The following is a 21,516-nucleotide window of genomic DNA, read 5'->3' as shown; positions in this document are numbered from 1 at the left end:
AGCTAAGTTCATCAGCAGCGTCTGTTATGGGTCAGAAGATTCTGGAAAGGTTATTTTAAGCTGCAGAGTTACTGAGAAGGACTGCACAGCAGTGACACAGAAAACCCAATATGAAAATCACCTTGACTCGTGTCATAACTGCAGGACTTTGCCATTGTCTTCACTATCAAAAGGTTTTTTCATGAGAATATTGTTATTCTACATGCTAAGATGGTGTAAAAGCAGTGGGCTCTTTCTAAACCATCAGGTTACAATCCTATTCTTCAGTGTGTTAACAGTGGCGGGCTAAGGAGAGAAACGCAGAGTGGATTACAACCGTCTAAAGCAAACACGAAGAGGGACTATTAAACCGACAGAAGCTCACTAAAGAAATCCTAGAATGCTTGCCCAGCAATAATCTTGAATTAATTAACCTAAAGCTCTGTAGGCCTGTTGTATATTTTCCTTCAGCTTTTGCTGTTGCTGATGCTGTTCTGCTTTACAAAGTTCCAGGCATTAATAAAAACAAAAGAGATTATTTTACTTGCGAACCAGTGATAACAAAACTAGATTATTTCATGAAAATAGCAAGAGCCCAAGTCCAGCTTTAACAGTATTTTGACAAGAATCTACAAAGCCTGTGCACACAGAATGGTGCTTATGGTTTATGTTTTATATATTGCTTATGAATATGTTGTCATTAAGTGTTACTAAAATATAAATACATATACTATGACTTTATACTTCTTTGTCGTATTGCTTAATTAAAATTGTGGCAATTTGGCACAAATTTGGCAGTTGTTAGCAAACCTCTTTTCTCAGCAGGTCAAGTTTCAGAAGGTATTTGAGAAACTAATATATAGGAAACACTCCACATCCTCTCCCATTGTGGGGAAAGCGGCAGCAGTGGGCCGTGTGCCGCTGGGGAACATGGTACCGTGTGTTTAACTCATGGTCGAGCGCGTGACATCATCTGAACAGAAAGACAGTTATTAGCCCAGCCTAGCAGGGCTTCCTCACTTGAGAAAGAGCACATAGGTTTTGAATCACAAATGGAATTGAGTTGAAAACCAAGAAGAATTTGGGTCAAAGAGTAGAGAAGATTTCGACGATAAAATTGTAAGCAAATGATGTTCATTGGAAGAAGTACAATGAGATCTTTTAATGTGTGTGGAAGTTAAAAAAAAAAAAGTAAGGTGTCTGACTTGAAAGCCAGGCTTTGTAAAGCACGTGAGGTGAGGGTGGTCACTGTTCTTCTGTCACTTGTTAGCACCGAGAAGCTCTGCCTGCCAGTGTTTAGTGTGCGCTGTGTACGGCTCCCTCTCTCAGCCACAGCGTGGCTGGCATCTGAGCTGAATTTGACCTCAAGCTTTCCCATAAATGTTAAATTCTGTATTATTAAAACTGCCTGCAGGCTTCAGTCCTAGATCTAAGCAGCGGGTAAAATTCATCACTGAGAACATTGTGACAACTGTCCCGAAGGCGGCACATGATTCTCAGACATGTTTGCAGCGAATCTAGGCCCAGATTAGTCTTGTATCCAGCATCCATGAGACTCTGTCCAAGCAGAACGGATCTGGCTACGTCTGTCTATCAGCTGCCAGAAATCTGCATCTTTCGGGAGGAATCCTTCGGGAACCAAAACATCTGAAGAGTCACTGGCTTAAAAGAAACCCCTGCTTGCTTGGAATCTGACCACTTTATATCTAGAATCTACTACAGTTTAGAAACCATACATTAGGTCAGTAAGAGCCTGAACTGAAAGCTGAGAATAAAATGTGGTTGAGTTGGCATCTACCCAGGAACCAGTTCGTGTGGTTCTGGGGAAAACACATACATGCTAGGCAAAGTCTCTACCAAGTTACACTCCCAGCCCCATCACAATTTTAAAACCATCACCTTAAAAAAAACTTTTGTAAACCATCTTTGCTTATCTTTCTGGTTGCCCTTGAACTCTTGATTCAGTGAGGCCTCCTGCCTCAGTTTCCCAAGCAGTTTTGACTACAGGCTCCACTGTGTCCAGCTACATTTTCAGAAAGCTTGATTGAGCTGCCAGGCCTCTCTGCTCACGTGCACATTAAACGGTATCCTGACATAGTTTTAATAGTTCCTCCAACTGGTAGCTGAAATTCCTAGATTTCTTATTAGCATTCTTATGAATAAATATTACAAATAAAACAATCATTCTTGATGTTCTTCTTCCTTTAGAGAACTATGTCCTGATTTCAAATTATAACTCTGAAGACATTCTTCAGCCATGGGCTTTCATCAAAAAGTAGGCAGCCTAATGGAAGGCAGGCAATGAGGCAGAGAACGTGACTTTGGGCTGTAGGTTGCCGTGTTTAACTCTTAAGTGCCAGCTACCATGCTTGGGGCATCTCTTCCTCTCCTTTACCTCTTAGTATTCCAACTAATAACATGAAGACTGAAGCCAGATCACAGAGATTTACGAAGGTCACATAAAGGACACTTACAGAACAGACACTATGTGGCTCATGATATATAATGGATACATTTTAGCTTTATTGACAAGTTACTTTATTTCAATGGAAATGAGCTTCTTCCCATCCCCCTGGCTATTCTGGAACTGGATTTGTGGAACTCAGAGACCTGCCTGCCTCTGCCCCCTCTGCCTGCATGCACCACCACTGCCCAGTTTTAAAACATTGTCTCATACAAAGGCCAAGAAAATCAGATCTAAGGTAATCACTTTAGGTGAGGGATGGGTACCACGGTGCTTTTCTGTCTTTCACATGCTCGGATCGCCGAAGAGTCTTGCAAAAATGCAGATTTTTTATTCAACGAGTCTGATATTTTTCCATTTCCATTCGTTCTCAGGAGGCTGAGCTGTGGACCATGATAGTACCTGAGGTGACTAGGTAGTGGCTTCTAATTTGAAATGTGGGAAGCCTGAACAGAAAAGAGACACCTGGCTTGCCATGACACATTAAAAAGCACTGATTAATCCTTCCATTCTCTTTACTTTTTCCTAGCCAGTGTCTCCTTAGATTGAAAATGGTATTAATGCCCACATCCCAGTGAAACTGACTTTAAGCCTGTGTGTGTGTGCCTGCGTATACAGGGCGTGGGGGGCTCGTAGGCAGAGGAGAGGATGAAATATCCCACTAGAAAGTTGTTCCCCTGTCACACTTTCCCTCTGGCATGGGGAATTCACTTCGTGCTACATAAGAAGTTATGAAAGTGCACAGACATGCCCCGAATTTTAAGGAAACTCTCAAGAGGAACAGAAGGAGCAGCCATTATAGGAGAACCAAACAATTCAGCCCCACAAGACATCTATCCTGTCTGAACACTAGGACTAGGACAGGAGGCAAAGTGGTTTTTAATCTTCTCTTTCTCAATACGCATGAGGCCTGACCAGAAGTCTGCAGGGCAAAGACCATTTTTATGTTTGGACATGTCCTCGAGGGCTGAGTGTCATTCTGCTTCACATAATGACCTTTGCAAGAAGCTGCTGCTGCCGTCCCTGGTTTCACAGACCGGCCCTCATTTCTCAGAGCAGAGTATGATCGTTGGTTCACAGAAAATGAGGGAAGCGACCCAGAGTTAGAGCCAGTTAGCAACAGAGCATCTCTTTCTAAGCCACACGTGTGCATTTTCAGTACTCTCACCTGCAGTTAACTGAGACAAAGAATTAAATTCATTGACCTAAAGTAAGACTTGGTAAAGACCAAGGTGTCTTCTGTGTATACTAAATGAGTAAGAAATCAGTTGGTCGAAACCAAAGGATCGTTAATCACATGATTTACAATTTGGAACACATCTGGCTGCAGTAGAACAGGGAAGTCTCAGGGCTCATCTGTCCCTCAAACTTTTAGATATCATAAATATGACCGAGTGTAAGAGCTTTAAAACGTCCGAGGATGTCCTTGGGTATGGGAGTTACAACAGCATCGAGCAGGTTCTAGCACTCGCTTCTGCGTAAGACCTTTAGAGGAAACACCTATTGAGGACCCCCCCAAAAAAGGGCAAAAATTAAAGTAAATTAATCTATAAGAGTAAAGTAAACAAAGAAATTACAGGGCCTTCAAACCATATGGCAAACTCTTTGTTATAAAAGAGATTTGAAACATGATTTTACTTTGCATACTAGAAGGAATCTTCCTTTTCTGAATATCTGCTATGAAACGAATTGAAGTTCAGCCAATATTCCATAGCAATGCGGCTATTCTCCTTCATTTCTATGAGCGCCCTAGATATAGACTTTGTTGTGCATTCCCACCTGTCAGATTTGATGGTAAAGTCATAACTCTAATGAAACTTCTGGTAACCTTATTCCACTTTGAATTCCTTTCCTGGAAGGGAAACACTATATTTTAGAGCCTTTAATGGTTTAATAGCAGTCACTGGTCAAGTCATTTGAATATTAACCTCCAGCCACTTAGGTAATACCAGTTAAAAGTAACTGTAGGTATCAAGTCATTCAGAAGTTACTTTTTAGAACCTAAAATTCAGGGGAAAGTCCAGGTACAGGAGTAAATAAAATGCTAAGGGATGGCAGTGTGCTGGGCATCAGAATGTGCAAAGGGGACAAGAATTCGATCTCTGTCCCAAGAACAGATTTGAAAGAAAAACGTAGCGTTCTCAACTATCTGCTCGGGAAAGGAATCATGGGAGCACGGAGAAGCCACACATCGTGGCTCAAACTATGTTTCAAAGTCCTTGGTGGCGGAGAACTTACTCCGCACTGTAGTAAGTATAACATTAAACTTTTCTTTCCTTGGCACAAGCAAAATTAGTTGTTACTGTTAATTAGTAACACAGGATCTACACAGTCATCCATGACAGCAGCCAAAGGCAGCAGCAATATGCTCTAAAGTAATGGAGACAATTCTTCCTCCAAACTAGACAGGAGACAAAGAGATTGAAGAAAGCCAAAAGGTCCATGATGTCTCTTTCTTACACTGACTGAAGCCCAAGAAGCCTGTGTCAGACCCTGTGATGGGCAAACATTATATAAACCTCCGGACGACTGGTTTTCAAGTGAGAGAAAGCCCACTCTCTTCTAGGGTGGTGGATGCTGAGTTAGTTGGTTAGTTAGTTGGTTAGTTAACTAGTTATTTTGTTAGTTAGTTGTTCGGTGAGTGCCAAGAGAAAGCAGAACTAGAAATCCAAACCTTGGGTGGGTAAGGGGAATAAACCAACATCAACAACAAAAAACAGGAACAGACCAAAAACAAGGAATCCAGGAAGTGAAGAAGGGCTCAGAAAAGTCAGCAAATTTTAACACCTTGCAACTTGAGGCCATTCCCTAAACCTCAAGCATTATTCATTTTACATTATACATTATAGGAATCATCACCTGTGATTTGAGGATGGACCCGTGGAACTCACACTAAGAAACATTTGACCAGAGATGACAGTATTGAACAGTTTCGAAACCCTTATCATGGGACAATAATGTAGCTGGCTTTTATTTTGTCAGCATAAACAAGAAGAAAAAAGTATAGAGGGTTTTTAATGACTGTAAGAGACCTTCTGGACAGTGACCAGAGACTCGGAATCGTTAGACAAGTAAAAACCTTCTTTTCTTCGTAGCACGCAGCTAATTCAGGGTAAGGACAAGAAGGGCAGTAAGAGGAAACTGATCCTGTGGATGGAGAAGTGAGTTTCCCGGTGGACCCTTAATGGCTCCGAAACAGGAAAACAGGACAGGTAGTGTTTGATTGTGGTCAAAGAAGGAGATGAAACACCAAAACAAGCTTCTTGGCGTCCTTAGATTTGTAAAAAGGGTTAAAACCCTCTCTCTCTCTCTCTCTCTCTCTCTCTCTCTCTCTCTCTCTCTCTCTCTCTCTCCCTCTCTTCCTAGAATGACACAAGAAATTAATGTTGCCAATTTCCAAATGAGGCCTCAGGGCACAAAGTGCACAAACTTCCATGAAACAAACAAAACAAACAAACAAACAAAAAAAAAAACTACATACGCAAAACTGTCTCTCCAGAGTTGATGGTGGGTCTTTATGCTTAAGAAATACATGGACAAACAAAGACATCCTTAGCCTATTTTCCTATGCTTGACAAAACATGGGGTGGGGGGGAGGTGAAGCCTTAGGTAGGATTGGCTTACATTTTCTACAGACTGAGGAATGGGGAATGAGGAAGGAGAGTGGAGAGCCCTAAGCTCACTGGGTTCAGTACCGAAACGGGACCACTGCAGATCTTTGGGGACTACAGGCAGTCAGCCTGCCTAGGCGCAGCCTCCAGCTTCTCCATCTCTGATAGGAATCAGAATGAGGGGGAGACCTGTGGTGATGGAGTTCGGCCCACCTGACTGACACCAATGACCCACTAGCAGAACAGACAGGGAGAGAAAGAAGAGAAGGCGGTGCGGGGCTGGGGTGGGGGGTGAAGGGGTTACTGGCAAACAAAGTTAAGCCTGGGGACAATCTTAAACTCAAAGTAACACAACTTGGGATAGTTGGCCCCGCGGTCATACAGGCCACGGTTAAACTCAGGTCATGGCTAAAATACAACCGTTATTTTAAAGCACGCAGGGAAAAGGGCTTGCTTGCCTCCCGTTTCTGTAGATTTCTATCCTGTACTCGAAAGAGTTTGATCAAAACATTATGACTCGTTTGGACCACGCTGCAAACGAGCGCACTTCCCTCCCACCTGATCCAGGCTCATTCCGCTGGCCGGGAATGAGCTCGCTCCCCTGGGTCCCCCTGGGTCCCCAGTACTCTGGATTCAGATGTGGTGACAAGGAACCGACCCCTTCCGCATCTTATCACCACCCTGGCGGGACGCCTGGGCTGGGACTCACCCGGGAAAGTGGCAGCGCTGGTACCGGCCTCGGCCACCCAGGCGACCCGAGGAGTAGGATTCAAGCCGCCACGAGTCCTCTCCAGCCCAACAGCATCATCCAGTCCCTCCCAACTGCCTGAGATCAGCAGCTAGGCACTTCCATATTTATAGCCTAGGGGGCGTCGCTGCTTCGCAGGTTCCAGCCCTGAGGCTGGGCTTTGCACTCCTCCCCTGCCCCGCCCCGAGACCCTCTGTCCAACCCGCTCCCTCTCCAGTTTCTGACGGTGCCTTTTCTGCTTCAGTCACCCAGTGTCGCCTTCCTGATCCATGCTCAGCTGGTCCTGAAGTGTTGAAAATGGAGGGAGGTGGGCGTAAGGCCACATGAACTGACTCCAAGATAAACGCTCCACTTAGAAAGAGAGGGAAAAAACTTGGAGAACTTCTAAGGATGAATTAGGGAACTCCCTTGTCTTTGCTGTGGCTGACTCAAAATTTGTCGCTTTTGTTGTGGATCACAGATGGCATGGATTAATTTCAGAGTTGTAAAATGAAAGATTATCATTTCCTCCTCGTTTACACGTGGCTCGAGCTGCAGTAATTTAAAAAATACAAACAGACTGCCAAAACAAAGTAGCACAAAATATTGATGAACAAAGTGAACTCAATTCTAAATTTAATAAAAGAAAAGAGAGAAAGAAGGAAAGAAGGGAAGGAAGGAAGGAAACGAAACGACAAAATGCATCATGAGGCCAGAATTACTCTGATACCAAACTCGGGCAACAGTGTACAAGCCTACTTCAGACTAACAGCTTCTATGAATGGAGATGCAAATTCTCACTAGCCATTCAAATCCAGTGGAAAAATAAAGATACCAAGGCCAGGATCTGCCTGGCTCTGACTTACCCCACACTGTGCAAAACAATGGCTTACAAACAGCAAAAGTCGTGTTTCACAAACAGGGCCAACTCCACTGCAAGTGAAAATGCAGACGTAGAATTCACACCTTGGTGGGTACATAAACACCATCTGCCTAGCGCTAGCCACAGGATTAACAACCTATTCCTTAAAGCAGAAAGGGCTCTACTATTTAAAAAAATTAAAGTAAATGGGGTCCGTAACACACTCGGACCATAACCGGGGTGACAGCACACTGCACTCACAGACCGGGAAAGGGTGCAGGTCTCTCATCTGAGTCCCGTGAAGAGAAGCCCTAAGGCTTCGGCCACAAGAAGTCCTTATCTTACCACCCTGTGTGCCCCAGAAAACGCTCATCTGCCCACTGTCTGCCTTCTGGACTGAGTCCTGTGCTTGGCATCGAAAGCCTCCGCCCATGGCTCTGCTCAAAGCCCGACTCTTAGCAGCAGACCTCCATGTTATCTTATTACCCTTGTTGACCCCTTTAGCTACTCTACCTGCTCCTCAAGCGCCTTTGCAACTCCCTGAGCCCTGTTAGATACTCTTCAATCCTAGGTAGCCAATCTGTAAAGCACTTGTGTGTGTGTGTGTGTGTGTGTGTGTGTGTGTGTGTGTGTGTGTGTGTGTGTGATGTATAGTTAATGTTAATGTTCATAGTTAAGATTGGAATAAAAGAGTCTGCTTCTGCATTTGCCTTATTGGGTTATCAAGAAATTAGAGACTACTTAGCAAATTGATTCTTACGAAGTCAATATTCCTTGTGAGTTTAGTGTTATCCAATCAGTTCTGATGTTGTGAAAAGTCACAGGCATGTTAGCTGAATCTTTGCAAAGATACAAATTCAGTATCTTTTTAAAGGTGCAGGTGGCCTTCTAGTATGAAATGTGGAACAGTGACTGTTGGAAGAGAACAGAAGCAGTGCACTGCAAGAGACAAGTTCAGGAAAGAGTTCCCTGAATTCTCTTCCCTCCAGAACTGAGGCCAAAGCCTGTCAAATGAGACCCCATAGAAACTAAGGGTCTTCTGCACAGGGAGAGAGACAAAAACAGCCAACTGAGGAAGGTGGAAGCCCACAGAGTAGGAGAGAAATATTTTTCAGCTATACATTAATTTCCAAAATATATAAATTATTTGATTATAGATAATATGTGATATACATATAAATTTATATATAATATATAACATACATAAATGATATATAATATATAACATGACATTTGACATAATATATATAACATATAATATGGAACATATAACATATATAATCTATGACATTTGACATTTGACATATGATATAATATATAGTATTAGCTTATAACATGTAATATATATAAATTATTAAATTATAATATTAATTTCTAAAATATATAAATAACTTGGGGCGGGGAAGAGTCAAAAAAAAACACAATTTAAAAAATGGCCTCTGGATCTAAAGAGTCCTCTAAAGAAGAAATAACAATGGCTAAGAAATATATTATGAAACATTCAACATCCTTAGCAGTCAGAGAAATGAAAATTAAACTAGTCTAAGATTCCATCTTACCCCAGTTAGAAAAGTGAAGACCAAGAAAGCAGCTGGTAGCAAATGTTACCTTGGATACCTCGAAGAGGGGAACCTTTGTTTGCTTCTGGTCAGATTATGAACGGATGCAGCCAGCATAGAAATCAGGGTGAACATTTTTCGAAACTAAAAATCTATCTGCCAGCTACAATGCTCCTTGTCACAATCCCAAGGGACCCGACAGCTACTCACTGTACTGAATTCACGTTCATAGCCACTCTATTCATCATAGCCAGGAAATGGAAATGTCCTTCCGCTAACAAATGGGTGACTAAAATGGGGTTTGTAGACAAACGGATCACTACTCAACTCTATAAAAGGAAAATAAAATCACCAAATATGTAGGTAAATGGATGGAACTAGGAAGTATTAAACTGAGTAAGAGAACCCAGATGTAACCTGAGGTGTCCTAAGAACCAGGAAAACGAAAGATCATTGGCAGAGGGGAGGAGAAACCCTAGAGAGTGGGGGTAGCAGGAGGGTTATGCTACAAATAGAGAAAATGAGGGAGACCCATACTGGAGAGCAAGAAGGAAGGATAATTCATAGGGAGAGGGAAGAAAGAGAAAGAAATGACAGGCTGTTTGAAAGGGCCATAAAACAACAAATTATTTTATGAACTTATTTTAAAATATGTGTGTGTGTACATGTGTATGTGTGTGCTTGTGTATGTGTGTGTGTGTGTGTGTGTGTGTGTGTGTGTGTGTGGTGTACACTTACATGAGTTATACTACATTAGGTGATAATAATTTTCACAAGAGCCATACACTCCCTTGTCATAACTTCAGTGTTAACTATGAGAAGTCTTTAAGTTGTTGGTCAGCTTTCCAAAACAATATGGGCTATGAGCAATGCCCTTAGTTGTCCTCCAGAGCTCAAAAGTAAGACCCGACTTCTGAATATACCACACACGTTGGACACAGGAGTTGGAAGACCTGTGACCTTAGGGACTTGCTCACATTCTATCAGAAGGTGGTGGGCGGGCTGCCAAAAAAGACTGAAAGCCTATGAACCAACCACAATGGTTGGACTGGCCAGATATCTCCAGTAGGGTAACAGTGGCACATTTATCTTGGGGTACCAATAGCTGCCTAATTCAAGTTAGGGCCCACACAATGGGAGGAAATGCATGCCTGTACTGTGCCTAGCCGACTCCCAGTGGCTGGAGATGTCACAGACCCAAGAGGAGAACCTACTACTGCCATTTTTCTAAATCAGTACCATTCCTAAGTGTGTTATAAATATCCCACAGATTAGTGTAGCTCTCATTCCTCACCAAAGAAGCTCTGTTTTCAGAGGTTACCACAGAGATCCACTATGGTCCTAAACAAGACCTGCATAATGGCAAACCCAATGGACATGCCGTCGTAAATGGGGAGATCCCAGAGTCTCCCACCTCCAGTGAAGAGCTCAGTGGCTGTGGAGAGAAGAGAATCAGTTTTGTCCAGGGATGGGATCCCTGAAAGCTCAGCTCTAAGCATACATACATACTAGCAATGCTAGGTAGACTCAGTTGGTCTCTCTCTCTCTCAAACACACACATACACACACACACAAGCACACACATATACACAGAATCAAGACAATAAAAAATTAAGCACAGAGTTAAAAAACATGTAGAAAAGGACTTCTAGCCCCTCATGGTACTCAGTTCACAACGCAGCTGAAGGGCTTATCTACCAGCACTTCTGCAGTGTATGTGGATGTGTTCACAAAAGCAGTTGGAACATGCTTGATGTGAGAAATGGAAACTCAAGAGGTCATGTCCCGAAGTTTCTCGGCACAGGAGCCGGTTGACAGTACCTGGCAGGATGCCTCTCCCCGGCTGGCTGTCTCCATCTTCAGAGAAGGACTACATCATCTCTGAATATTTGGTTATTATATTTAAAGTGAACTGAATGTCTGTGTCTCCCTATAATCTGTACTGTTCAGATGACTTTCACTAAACATTTTTATAACACTCTAAGAAATTGTGTTATCAAAAGATGATGGTGTTTCCAAAAGAGGTGGATCTTAGGTAAAGCCAAAGCTTTGACTAATTTTGAAAGAATATTTGTGTTGTTTAACAACTTAAATTTTATTTGTAGATTTGAATTGTTCCATTAAGATAAATCTTCTGTCATACCCCAAATGCAAATGCATTTTAACATTAAGGAAAAAAAAATTTTCCTACTGGGCAGGCCACCAGCAAGTGGATGTCTTATCTACCAATGAAGCATAAACTTAGTGGTTAGAGACAGATTTAAACGCCTCATTCAGCAAAAGGAAGAGACAAAATTCTTGTTTTCTACACTAGATTTTAGTAAACAGTCCTTAAGGATAGATCACCATAGAGGAAAACCTTATTGCTGTGAGTAAAGAACTGAGATCCAGTTTCTGCTCTGGGTGTTTAATTTTGACCTTAACATTTTTGTTTGTTGGTTTGTCTTTTGTTTTTCCAAGACAGGATTTCTCTGTGTAGCTCTGGCTGTCCTGGGACTCACTATATAGACCACGCTGGCCTTGAACCCTGAGATCCGCTTCTCTGCCTCCCAAGGGCTGAGATCAAAGGCATCTGCCACCACCGCCCAGTGACCTTAACATTTTAATGACTTTTATATTACAGCTAACTTGGCTGTAACCATGTCTTCTGTCTGTAAGTTCAGCACTCCCAACCTTCAGCTTTGTTCTCTTTCCTCTCTCTGTCTTGGAATAATCTTCTATTTTGTGACAAAATCCTCTGTATATATAAAAAGAGTTCCTATAAATGGGATTTTCTGCTCTTCAGCACTTCATCAAAATTTACTTTATATCTATAAAATTTATATATTTTATTAATATACTGGTTCCTTCCTATATCAGTATTACTACTATAATTGTAGAATTTATAAATGTTTCGATACATTTTATAGGATAAATTTTCTTTCTGAATAAGCTAAGTATCTGTAAACAGAAGCCAGGAAACTGTATCTAAAACACAGACAACGCCATCAATCAATGGCCTTGGGAACTCTTGTGGGACATTTAAGTTCTGTGAAACAGGAACATAGAAGCACACTTCCGTTCACAGTTTCTACTTTTTATTTGGACTCCTTTTTATAAGGCACTCGAGGCGGGATAAAGTTTCAGTGTTTGTGGTTTTATTTCCTGCCTATCTTATTTCCGCTGAGCTGAAGTACCTCTGTAGATAAGCTTGTTCATCATCAGCAGTATCTTACCTAACTCATTTTCTCTTTCTTTAAAGCTAAAAGCCTAGGGATGAGTTATCATCCCAGGCACTTTGCAAAATGGAAAATATAATTATCATGAATGGAAAAATAATGATCATTATTAAACCTCAAAATGCATCTGTAAACCTCTAAGTAGGTTTTAGATTATTTTTTTAAGGCCCAAATTCACAGAGTTGTGTCTCACCTCTTTTACCAAAAGTCATATAGGACCATTTTATCTTTTAAAATGAATTTATTTTTCTTAATTTCATACGTGTACATACTGCATTGTGGTCACGCGTGTGCCTCCCCACCGCTTGCCGTCCTCGTCCCCTGCAGACCCTCCAGCTGCCTCCAAGTTGCCATTCTCAATTCCTGACTTTTTCTTTTGTTTGCTTTGTTTTGTTTTGTGGCCCCCTGGGATTAACCTGGACCATAGTGTAGGCATGATCATGAAGCTATTTGCTGAGAACAAGTAACTCACCAGTAGCTACATCCCTGAAGACAATGACTTCCTCTTCCTCAAAGCCCTTGACTCCCATTTGGTTCTACAGGGCAGGGCAGGGCCCTATTAACCTCTTCCCTGTTCATAAGTAACCATTCCTAGGTTCAGTCTGGTGGTGGCCCTATCCAGGCAACCACAGCATTCAACAAAAAACTCAGTTCTCCTCCCTCCCATCCACCGTCTGCCCTTGTGTTATTTTGAACCTGTCTTTCATAATGTTCTCTGAGGCTTGAAGGAAGTTTCATGAGTGTCCCATTTATGGTTGAGCACTCAAAAGTCACTTGTTTTTAATCTATTAGTCAGTCACAATATCTGAATTTGCAGCCATTTGCCGAAAAGAGAAGCTACTTTGATCAAGACTGACTCTATGCACTATGTACAAACATAAGTATTTGGGAGACAACCTAGAAAAACACAAGTAGTAGGCTCACTTTAGTGTCTCCCCATTCGTGAGCCTTAATTTCCTTGTATGGAATAATCCTCGGAGCCAATCAGAAATCAGTTGGTTATCCATGTAACAGCAATACCACTATTCCACCAGTAAAGCTCTCTTGCCTAGCCAGTTGGTACTGTAGCATGCCAGGACTAATGCTAGAAAAGACTACTGCTCACTCTCAACCCTTGAAGGCTTCCTTTTACTTCATTTTCTCGTATCCTTTTCTATCTTTACATTCTCCCAATTTTCTACTTTAATCTTTATCCTATATGACACATTGTTCAGACTGTCCTACCTTCTAACCTTCTATTTGAAAACTTGCCTATCCTCAAAAATTGAGATCAAAGATTAGTTTCTTAATTTGCTTTTTAGTACAGAATAGAGTTTATTCAGGTTGTGGGAGGAGTTAAGAGGGTGGTAGAGGCAGGGGCGGGGGAGAGGAGTAGAGGCTGGCCATGAGCATGTAGAGAGAGGGGGGAAGGGAATAGAGAGTGAGGGAGCAGGGGGGAGAACAAGAGACAGTAAGAGAGTGTAAGAGAGCAAGAGCTTAATTTTCTTTTCATATCTACCAGTAGTTACTACTTTCTCCTTTGAACTTTATGCCTCTTTTTGAAGATAAAAACATAGCACAATTTTGTGGACAACTAGGAGTTAATTAGGTGTCTAGAGACCTGACACGTATTTAAAGGGGCACCGATGGAGCTTGGAAACGCCAGTTTACAGATGATTCCTGGCACTTAGTTGTAAGAGAGACTTTTCCTAGAGAGACATGAACAAATGTCTACTCACTCCACCCAGGGAGCCATGATGGGTCACGTATATTCTAACACCAAACTCCAGCTCAGGGAAGAGATGAGTTCTATTGGGTTTACTTATAGAAGATGTAGGACAGCTCTATCATGAAAGCCCACCCAGCATCAGTGACAGCCTGCCTGTGAGGGGACCTGGAGCACTCCGCAGAGCCTCAGAAGGCTGTAGAGTGCCCTTTCCAGATGGAGAGGTTGGTCTGAGTCTCTTTTAGGCAGCTCGACTGGTCTCTTCTTATCCTCCTCTTTTTTCTTCTTCTTCTAGGCAGCTTGGCTGGTTTACTGCTTTCAGGCTTCTTGGCTGATGTCAACGTCCTCCAGGAGGCTGGGCTTGTGTCAAAGTCGCAGCTTGTCTAGTCTGAGAGTGATATTTGGTCCTCACTCTTAGACTCTTAGGGAGGAAGGGGGTAGCTTAGTAAATTTGATCAGTTTCAGGAACCTCCCAAAACTATTTTGAGTTGTTTTCTTTCTGTCTTGATGGGGGCTTCCCTGTACAACAGAGGAGTGTTGGTCCGTCCCCTAGAACAGTGGTTTACAACTTGTGGGTTGCAATCCCTTTGGAGGTCAAATGACCCTTTCACTGGGATCATCTAAACTGTCTGCATGTCAGATATTTGTATTAAGATTCATTCATTACATTTGTGAAGTAGCAACAAAAATGATTTAATGATGGGGGGTCCCCACAACCACGAGGAACTGAATTAACAGGTCTCAGAATTGGCAGGGTGAGGACCACAGCTCCAGAACAGCTTGTTGTCTTACCTCCTTGGAAGCCTCCTGTCTTAAAATACTCTGGTGTTTCACTTTCCTTCCCTGACTAAGAACACTTCCTTCCAAGATGGAAGACTTTAGCTTTGGAGGAAATGGCTACATAACACACTTGGGAAAAGGGATTTTAGCATTCCATTTACTAGTTGTTTGACTTGGCCAAGTTGTTCAAACTGCTTCAGTTTAGTCATCAGTAAAATGTCCCTTATAATAGAGCCTAACTCGGTACAAATGGGATCAGATGAACAAGTATGGTAATTGTGACTGTAATTAAGATTAATAAATGTTAGATAGCTTTAGTAGGTCAAGTCTTCCTTCCCTCCTTCCTTCCTTCCCTCCGTCTTTCTTTCTTTCTTCACAAATATTATTTGGAATTTTCACTCCAGTTGGTGAAGTATGCATAGTTTCACCTGGGTAAAGAAATCACACATTTTCAAGTTTAATTTTCATATAATTGAGTGAGATTTGCAAAATTCTACTTGAGTCTAAGTGACTAAGAAGAAGTAAGGAGACTAGGGAGCGCCAGCTGCGGCGACACTCCATCATGACTTCCGGTACAATCCCAGCGTCGGCTACCATACGTCATACACTGGCCCGGTTTTGCATAGTAGTCCCATCTTCCCTGGACATCAGTCTATTCACATCGCACAATGGCTGTCATTTAGCTCTGTTCTCCAGAGCACGTACATATTCCTGCCAAGTGGCAGGATTTACCATCCATACAGGCTCTCAGAGCATGTCTTGTTAGAGCAGAGATGCTTAGAACTGTCCTGAGCTCCACTGGCTTAGGGAGAACTCCTGGTAAACAGAGCCCAGTCACCATCTTCCTCTGGTCCACTTGGAATTTTCAGCTTGCCTCTACAGTCCAAATATTTTCCATTCTGTCAACCCCCATTCTGTGTTACAAGCCCTCACATAAGTTAAAAAATGGCCTCTGCAAAAAAAGAAAAAAAAATTTTTTTCCATGAGAGATGAGATGTAAGGATAGGTGTTTACAGTGCAGTTGAGAATTACACTGCTTTGGGAAAATAACCTACCCTTAGATAAAGAGCTAATGGTATGTAATGGCTGCTGAGAAAGGGACTGTCTACTCTAAGGATGGGTAATTCAAACCCAAGTGGTGAGTCCTAAACACATATTCACCAAATAAACTCAGTGGTGTGTGTGTGTGTGTGTGTGTGTGTGTGTGTGTGTGTATGTATGTGTGTGTGTGTGTACTTGTCTGTGTGCATGTGTGCCTATGTGTGTTCATGTGTGTGTCTATATGTGTCTGTGTGTATATGTATGTGTGTACATATGTGTCTGTATGTGTGTCTGTGTGTGTGCATGTGTGTCTGTGTGTGTTTGTGTGTGTGTTGGGGATGCACAGGAGAAATTGGAATTGGAAGAGGATCTGAGTGGGCTGTAAACAATGTGTGAAATTCTCAAATGAAATAAAGTAAATGAGAAAAAAGTAAAAATTAATATAGCAACTCAAGGGCCTGGGATTGCTAAGAGTTTTCATCGTTTTAGAACTTAATCTCTACTAGTTTTTATCCTTGGTTTACTTTAAAACTAACCTTCCCAAACTGCCCGTATTTGGCTGGCTGGATAATCGCTTATTAAGCTCTGAGCCTGTCAGTGGGTGGCGAGCTAATTCTCTAACACTCATTATGTGCTGTGTGGAGCCGGTGCTCAAAGCATCGATTGGGTTCAAACTGTCTTCTGAGTAGCGAGATTTTCCAAAAGACTGCGCTTCCTCTCAAAAGCTAATTTTATCGTTACTCTCATAGGATGACTTTAATTCATACTTTTCACAGGATTGTTGCTTTAACACAAAATTGCCAAATTTGGGTTCCTCTGGCTCCAGCCCTTGTATCCGTCCTGTCCAATTGGTTTGCGTTCCACAGTCTTTTCTGCATGAGTTCCTGCTGCTTCCGGTTCATTAATGTGCTCTTGCCTAAGTACCTCTTGATCGATCCTCTTATTTCTTGTTCTTTTGCTCCCCTGGTATTGATGCTAACTACTGGGTAATTTCCTGAGTCCCCCCTGAACCCCCTCCCCCTGCACATCTTGTAAAGTCAAATAGCCGTTGCTATAATTACATTTTTAACTAGCTGTGCAGCCTGTCGGCCATTGCCAGTTTTCTGCATGGTCTATGACTTGAATGTCTGTATGTCGAAAAAAATTCTTTATAAAACTGATAAAAAGTGTGAGATCTTGTGTGGCAAATGGCTTATCCGGGGACAGGTTTACACCGCAGGCCTTTTGAGGGACCTTAGCAGAAGCTCCTCTGGACGCACTATTTAGGGCTAGCCTGACGAACAGAGCGAGACGCCATATAAAAACATGGAGGTAACGCCAGATATGGTGGAACCTGACTTCACTCCCAGCACTCAGGAGACAGAGTCAGACAGACCTCAGTGACTCTGGGAACAGTCTGATCTACATAGTGAGTCCCAAACCTGTCAGGGCTGCATAGGACAATCTGGTTTCTAAATAAACATATAAACAAGCAAGTGGAGGGTTTTTCTTTCCTCCTGGAAATATTCTTATATGACATCGGAACCAACTTTCCTGTTAAATCACAAGGACATAAAAGACGTTCAAAGTTTCTAAAAGAACTCAGCGGGCGTCAGAAGTTCCTGCAGGGAAGTGTGACCTCAGAGTTTCCCTTCGCTTTGCATCAACAGCTCACACAGTGTGAATCCAGAGGCTGTGGGGGAGGCCTGCCGCTCAGCAGGTAAGATGGCACCCAGGAAAGTGCGAACACATTTCAGCTTGAAGAAGTAGTTGCGAGGTGTGACTGTCACACCGTGCTGACAAGCACACGGAGCACCTGTTCTTTCTTACTAGAAAGTTCTTGCAGATGGTCTGGATTTTCAATGTCCACCTTCATGGATATATATATTTTTTTAAGTAAAAGTAAACGTGGAGGAATTGCAATTCGTGGCGCCTTATGGGCCCTGTCAGCGAAATGTAACTGCTCTGGAGACAAGGTTTTCGATTTGTAGGCCAGCTGCATTTGAACTTCTTTCCTAGGCTGATGTCATATTCGTGACCAGCCTGCTTCATGTCCCCGCGCTTGGATTACAGACATGGTCTTCCACGATCACGTGTATTCCCTTAATGAATGGAAAGGCTCGATTTCTATAGAATACAGTTCTGGGGAAGAAGTTTTCAATTCATGTAACCTGCCTGTTAATTTCCAAATGAAGTTGTTTAATATAGTGTTTGAGGCTCAAGCATTCTGCTAACAAACATAACGATGTTTTCATTCAGAAACATAATTCATATGGAACATACATTTTACCCTCAACATTCATCTGCAAAGATACTTATTGCACTGAAACGTATTAAAATTAAAAAAAAAATGTAATGGTTAAAAAAGTGAAGCATTAATAGGTAAACTAGTCTTTTCACAAACCATTGACTTTTCCTGAATAAAAATACAAAAATTGGACTAAGTTCTTCTTCCTTTAAGAAGATGGCTGCGGGTAGTAAAAAGGGCGGTGGGGAGTGCGGTTCGAAGAGCCAGGCGGACTCTGGCTTCCTGGGGCTGCGGCCCACCTCGGTGGAGGAGCCGCTGGGACTAGAGGTAGACCAGTTCCTAGAAGATGGCTACAAGAGCGCACGGCCGGTGGCTTGTTGGCAGAGGCCCCAGACGAAAAGCTCTTCTTCGTGGACACTGGTTTCAAGAGAAAAGAACCAAGTAAGAAGAGGTCCTGGATCCAGAAGAAGTCCTGGCGTCTTCAAAAACCCCTATGGGTTGACCTTGCCCTTGAGAATCAGTCTAAGATCCCTGCTCCTAAAGACATCCTCGCACACCAGGTCCCTAATGCCAAGAACCTCAGGCGAAAGAAGGAGCTATAGGAGAAACTGGCAAAGCAGGGAGAGCTGCCCAGGGATGTGCACTGCGGTGGTGATTCTTGCGGGAGCCCTCCTACAACCCAACCTTTGAAGATCACCAGGCCCTGCTTCGAGAGGCCCATGGGGTGGAGCTGCGGCATGAGAAAGAGGCAGAAAAGCTGGAGCAAAAGCTGGCCCTGCCCACCGCAGAGCAAGCTGCCACCCAGGAGTCTGTGTTTCAGGAGTCTGTGAGGGCCTGCTGGAGGGGTCTGACTGTGAGGATGAGCCCAGCTGTGCTGAGCAGCCAGAGGCTGATGATGGGGCCACCAAGACCTCGCCCACTGGTGCTGCTGGTCCTCAGAAGAGGATGGAGAAGACAGAGCAGCGGGCGGGAGAAGGCTGCTTGCAAGCTGCCGGAGCGAGGGCAGCCCGGCTTCAACACCAAGAACTCTTCAGGCTGTGTGGGATCTTCAAGGTTCAAGTGGTCAAGAGGCTGGCAGAACTGGCACGCCCGGGAGAGCAGCGGCGCATGTGTCGACTGGTAGAGGTTGACAAGCACTGGAGGTTGGGGCAGCTCGAGTACCAGGCCTCTGACATTGATGTGCGGCTCAGCTCTGAGCTGTCTGTCACTCAGGACACCGAAGCCAGAGGGTAACATTCTCTGAGACAGGTTCTAGAGCTTCCAGAAGAAAAATATGATTGAACCCCGGGAGCGAGCCAAGTTCAAGTGCAAACACAAAGTGAAGCTGGTGGAGAAGCGGGCCTACGGTGAGATTCAGCTGTAGATGTGCAGATGTCGGAGCCCGGTCCCTCAATAAAGTGCTGTGACCAACAGAACAAAAAACAAAAATCACATTGAAAGTGACTGCTTATCAATGCATATGACCTTGTGGGGGAACGAAATGCTATCTCTTTGAATACTTTTTCAGATCCATTTTACACATTTAAAATATTTTCACAAGTTTCTTAAGACTTTATTATGTATCCTGTATTCTGCCTGTACACCAGAAGAGGGTGTCAGATCCCATTATAGATGGTTGTGAGCCACCATGTAGTTGCTGGGAATTAAACCCAGGACCTTTGGAAGAGTAGCCAGTATTCTTAACCACTGAGCTATGTATCCAGCCCATAAATTTTATTTTTAAAGTAATGTTTATTACACATACATTACATATACATGCACATTACATACAAACACACATTACACACACACACACACACACACACACACATATAGGCTTTAGTTACCAAAAGACATGCCTAATTGATTAATCAAAACAACTTCAAACCAACTATAATTTCTAGTTAGTAATGACAGCATCGATACTGCATAGACTCTAAGTGGAAAAACTTCAAAACCATGCTAAGGATGCAGCTCAGTGGTTGAGTGACAGCTCATTCTGTACAAGGCTCTGGATGTGACCCCCAGCATCACAACCACCACCATCAGAACACAGCTCAGGTAGGCTAGAAAACTAGGAATGTATAGCATTGTGTTTAAAGAATAGGGAGGCAGAGACCGACTTGGAGATTCGCTGGGCCAGAATTTACTCAGAGAACAGCAAGTGGAAGGTCCCAGTAACAGAAGAGGAGGCAGCTGAGCCATGTGTCAAAGGTTCGTGTAACCCAGATGAAGGTTAACCATGCAGGTGCCACTGGGTATAAAATGGTGCCTTTGGCACTGTGGCTTAGGGAAAAGTGTGATGGTTCTATTCTGAAAGAATATTTTGGTCTTACTTGTTGTGGATTGTCCTGCAGCTGTTTGTTTTTTGATGCTAATTCCACTACCCCAAGAACAGCTGCCTAGTACAGACTCAGGTGACTTTATCAGAACCTTCTTCCCATTTTAACTGTAAATAAAGGCGAGAGCTGGTGATTGGACAGGAGAAGGGAAGGTGAAGAGAGGATCTGGGGAGAAGGAGAAGATGGAAGGAAGATGTAGCTGAAGCTCATGGCCTGGAGAAACCACAAGTTATAATGGATCTCATAGCCGGGGAACAGAGTAGTGTAGTGGTAAATCTGTCCAAGCTATGTGCAGAGCTTGTATTCACAGCAACCGAGTTGTGTTTTCACTGAACGGGCTCATTCAGGTGGAAGCGGTTAATACAACACTTACTGATCTAGGCAAGAGTTTGCACATTGTACATGTCCAACAAGCACTGCTTGGAAGAATGACTGGTTTCTGAACAGATAGATCCTAGTGTTTGGATCGTGGAAAATCAAGATCACCAGCTTCCTGAGATCTCACTTGTTGGATAGGAAGACAGAAGATAATTCTGGCAGAAATAGAAGGCAAAAACTCAGATATAAAGCAACTTCTGACAGAAAGTTAAATTGGTGTTTTGTTTTTGAGATGGTCTATCATTACGTTGCCTTGGCTGTCTTGGAAGTCACTGTGTAGAGCAGGCAGACCTTAAACTCACAGAGACCCACCTATGTATGTCTGCCTCCTGAGTGCTGGGATTGCAGATTTACACCGCCACACCTGGCATCCCAAGGGACTGCAGAAAACTGAAAGTAATCATTATGAAGGTGTGCGGTGAGACCTGAGATGCAGTGGAGGGCAGTTGTTGATTAAGATGGACATCAAGGATAAAAATGAGATGCAAGGAGAGACATTTGTCTATTTAGTGGCTGCGTGAAGAGTTCTGTACTATTCCTAGGGTTTAAGAATGCAAGTAAGGAACAAAACTTACAGGAGGAAGGAGTTTAATTTGGGATATGCTAAGCTGATTTTTACTGGAGTAAATCCAAAACCAGCAGAA

The 21,516-nt window shown here is 43.0% G+C and overlaps 1 protein-coding gene and 1 pseudogene across 2 annotated transcripts in view; one reads left to right on the top strand and one right to left on the bottom strand.

Annotated features, from left to right (window-relative positions):
* The window catches only part of LOC308421369 (type-1 angiotensin II receptor A), a 41,741-nt gene extending 34,873 nt beyond the window's left edge, over positions 1 to 6,868 (bottom strand). The window contains exon 1 of the mRNA XM_080917724.1: positions 6,764 to 6,868. The gene's annotated coding sequence lies outside the window, so the exon portion shown is untranslated. The remainder of the gene's footprint in view (positions 1 to 6,763) is intronic.
* An 11,521-nt stretch (positions 6,869 to 18,389) lies between these two features.
* LOC308422100 (ribosome biogenesis protein NOP53-like) lies at positions 18,390 to 19,536 on the top strand (annotated as a pseudogene). The gene is made up of 2 exons: positions 18,390 to 18,614; positions 18,841 to 19,536. The product of its transcript is annotated as a ribosome biogenesis protein NOP53-like (transcript).
* Positions 19,537 to 21,516: the final 1,980 nt, after the last annotated feature.

The sequence above is a fragment of the Micromys minutus genome (genome assembly GCF_963924665.1).
Source record: "Micromys minutus genome assembly, chromosome: 6".
Lineage (NCBI taxonomy): Eukaryota > Metazoa > Chordata > Mammalia > Rodentia > Muridae > Micromys > Micromys minutus.
The sequence above is the reverse complement of the archived record's forward strand: the minus strand, read 5'-3'. Positions and strand labels throughout refer to the sequence as shown.